General features: G+C 39.0%; 1 long non-coding RNA gene across 1 annotated transcript; it reads right to left on the reverse strand.

Moving 5' to 3' along the window:
• Positions 1-528: 528 nt before the first annotated feature.
• LOC140125994 (uncharacterized) lies at positions 529-902 on the reverse strand. Its single transcript, XR_011854746.1, has 2 exons — positions 832-902; positions 529-751 (listed from the first exon to the last, which is right to left on the reverse strand). It is a non-coding gene; the product is annotated as an uncharacterized lncRNA (long non-coding RNA).
• Positions 903-4086: the final 3184 nt, after the last annotated feature.

Raw genomic sequence — 4086 nt, forward strand, 5'->3', positions numbered from 1 at the left:
GCAGATTTTTTTACTCACACCTGCTCCCAGTCCCCTGGTTAATTATTGGTTGATAGATGGAAAACCCCTTTAACAATTTATTCCAATCTCCCCTTTATTAATTTTATCACATTAAATTCAGCTATTGGGGTAAATAATTTATTATGGGGGTATAGGGCACTATAAATGTATTACAATGTATTATGGAGCAATATACTGTATATTATAATTTATAATGGGTATAGAATGGCCACTGTATATGTACAGCATGCATCCTTAGAAGGTTAGGCACCTGAAGTGAATACAAAGCATTTGTAAAACAAGAAGTGAACTTTTATAAACTCTCTCCACTTTATAAACATACAGTAAATGCTCTGCTGTCCTCTAGAGTTTAAAATAGGACATGCATGAGGTATTTGTGCTTGTTCCTTATCAACATATAGTATTGTGTATATGTTATTACCCGCATAGAGAAAACAGTAATAATCTCCTTCATCCAAAGCCTCAACTTTACTGATAGACAGAACGGCTGATCTACCCGATAGTGACCCACTGAATCGATCTGATATTCCTGAAGGCCTGGTATTCTGGCTGCTGCTGCTGCTACTGTACACAAGGAGCTTGGGGGGACTTCCTGGTGTCTGGTGGTACCAAGACGGGTAGTTACCCCCAGTTACTGAGCCCCCACTTTGACTACAGGTGAGGCTGACGCTCCCTCCAGATGACACAGACATTGCAGCATCCTGAGTCACAGTAAACTGCGCAACTGCATCTGAAATAGAAGAGTAAAAATTATTATAAAAGCAAAAGTGACTTTCCTGTGATGTGATTGTGCTGGGATCTAGATCTTACATGCAGAATACAGAAATAGAGAGAGGAGGAGCGAGGACCAGGACATGGTGCAGGAGATATGTACTGTGCAATGTCAGACAATTATGTGGTGACTACCTTATTCTTTTATAGGTCCACAGAAAGAGGATATGCAAATATTATCATATACTGAAAACATGAACACTACATTTGGCACAGGTAACTGTAAGGCCGTCTTCTTATTTTTTACATCTATAACAGTAGTAATAATACGTTTTTCCCCTCTCCAACTGTTGGAGCACTACTGATCACATGAACAGGTTTTGTGTATCATACTATTACTTCATAAATAATGCTTTGGGAATTGCCAGAGAGAAACAAAGACCTCAACTCAGCTTTAACGGGCAAAATAGAATTGAATGGATTGGCAGTGCACACGCCTGACCACTGTCCTATTCAGAAAGGGGGACATGTACTGCATATACTGATCTCCTGATCAAGGGGATTTCACATGCATAGGGGGATGACCTATCATTACTTGAATACCCTTTTTAAGTCTCATTTTGGAAAAAGCAGTTCATCCAAGAAGACCAATATCTACTTCTTCAACAGTAACCTTATTCAGGAGAAAGTATAGTATAGTATAGTGTGATATTAAATTCACTGATTAAGAATAATTTAATCTCCTTTTGTCATGACCTAGGGATAAGCGATTTCTCTTTGACTTTTACCATTCTTTATTAAACAACAGTTCACATTGCAACCATATGAAAAAATAACATAATTTCATAAATACCATATGATACACACAATATAAATTTAATTGTAGCGTAGGTACATCTCAGTTCCACCTTGTTGACCCATTGTTCATCATTTGCAGCAAATACCTGATTGTGGGTGTTATTTATTTATATTTATATCACTAATAGGGAAAGGTTTTGATTTGAAATTTTATGTATTTTTTATTTATTTTTTTTAAAACTTTTTTTATATTTTTTTTTACTATTTTACTAATTTTTTTACTATTTTTCAGACTCTCTACAGTATAGCAGTATATAGGGATTTTCCACATCACCTATTACAATGTGCAAATTGCACATTGTAGTACATAGTGTAAAACTAGACAGCCTCGGCTCTCATACACCCAAGGCTGTCATAGCAACAGATCGCAGCTCCCTGATGAAGTCACGGGGAGCGACGATCTAATCCAACACGGCGGCAATCGAAGGATAAAAACCCTAGCACCAATCACGGGTGTTCCTGGTGGGTGTTTACCTTCTATACTCGAGTATAAGCCTAGTTTTTCAGCACAAAATTTGTGCTCAAAAAATCTAACTCGGCTTATACTCGAGTCAACTAAATAAATAAAGACAAAACTCACCTTTCTGACGTCACCCGTAGGTCCTCTTCTGTCTGAGACAGTCTGAGACAGAAGAGGACCTATGGGGGACGTTGGAAAGATGAGTACAGTGTTATTTTTTTTCCTACTACAGGGGCTGGGCAGGCTGTATGAGATGATGATTTTTGCGGGATAAGATGAGCCCTCTTTATACAGATGATGTGGCAAGGGGTTAAAGTACATCTACCATTAGAATCACTGATGATAGATGCTTACTACCCACCTCCCAGTCCTCTGGTCTGCCGGTTGTTTGCCGGCTGAACTGCACTGCTCACACAGTAATCATGATGTTTGCTGCTGCGGTTCGGTAGATTTGGGGCGTGACTAGGGTGTTGTTAGGGGGTGTGGCTTAGAGAGGAAATCACTGCTGCGCACTACACGCCGCCATTTCTTACCTCTTTCTAATCTGGAGTTGGGAGGTTTATATTACAAGGCATTTCTTTTTATTAGTTGTAGGTCATTTCAACAAAATATACTGTTCTTGCTCCAGTTTCCTGCATCATAATTAATAATAATAACTACTTTTTTTATTTATATAGCGCTCAAAGATTCCACAGCGCTTGCCATATCAGTCCCTGTCCCCATGGGGCTCACAATCTAATCAACCTACCAGTATGTTTTAGAGTGTGGGATGAAACCTGAAGAAACCAACGCAAACTCTTTGCAGACGTTGACCTGGATAGGACTTGAACCCAGGACCTTAGCACTGCAAGTATGTGGTGCTAACCACTGAGCCACAGATAAAAGTCATCGACAAAGTATTATGTTTTAATAGTAATAATCATGTCAGAGTCAGAATGGTTAGAAAGGATCTACTGCTACTTCAGTATTTAGAGTTACAAACTGTATTGTGAATGGATGCGCACATCAAGCTGTAGTAAAACACATATAAAGTAATTCACATCTGCCTCTCAGTACAATCCAGAAATTGTGTATTCAGCATTCCAACAGTGTAATGAGATAAGAAAAGGTATTTTTACTCAAAAACAGTGTGCTATTCTCTTAACTAAAAAGGAAAAATATTTGATAGATTCTATTGGCAACTCAAATGAGCTTACACACAGCCACGACACAGGAAACAGAGGTTAATGTCTTACTTCTCTATCAGGTTTAAGTGATGTGTATGCACTACCTGTCCACAGGCAGCAATAGTAATCTCCACTATCCTCAGCCTGCAAGTTATTAATGGAGAGAACAGCTGCTCCTTCAGCAATGGATCCAGTAAATCGATCTGATGTCCACGAAGGTTTGGCATTATGATTACTGGTGCTGTCACTGCCCACTACCCCTTTAGGGACACTTCCAGGTGATTGATAAACCCAGTGTGGCCAGTTATTTCCAGTTACTGAACCTGTGCTCCATCTACAAATCAGACGGATATTACCTCCCAGAGACACTGACGTAGTAGAATCCTGAAGAACCGTCAGCTGAGCCACAGTATCTGCAACAAGAAGATGACAGTGTCATGCAAGAAGACCTTAATGACATAAAACCGTACTGGAAAAAGGGCTTACTTGAGAAATAAATTGTAAGGATGAAGAGATACCAGTACATGATGAAGAAGGAAGATATTCACAACAAATTCCAGATGTATTTGGTCATCTTACTCCATTATATATATTGCTATACATTCTATCCTTATGCAAATCACCAGTGTGTATTATCTGGATGCAACATGTGATTTACATGGATTTATGCAAAAAGTTTCACAAGCAAATAGTATATAATCTTTCATACTGATTGACCGCAGTAAGTAAATGTTCATATCTATTGCAGTCATAATGGGCGTATAACAATTGGATATAATTAGAGATGAGCGAACATACTCGTCCGAGCTTGATGCTCGATCGAGCATTAGCGTACTCGTAACTGCTCGTTGCTCGGACGAGTATTTCGCC

Source organism: Engystomops pustulosus, chromosome 1 (assembly GCF_040894005.1).
Source record: "Engystomops pustulosus chromosome 1, aEngPut4.maternal, whole genome shotgun sequence".
Classification (NCBI taxonomy): Eukaryota; Metazoa; Chordata; class Amphibia; order Anura; family Leptodactylidae; genus Engystomops; species Engystomops pustulosus.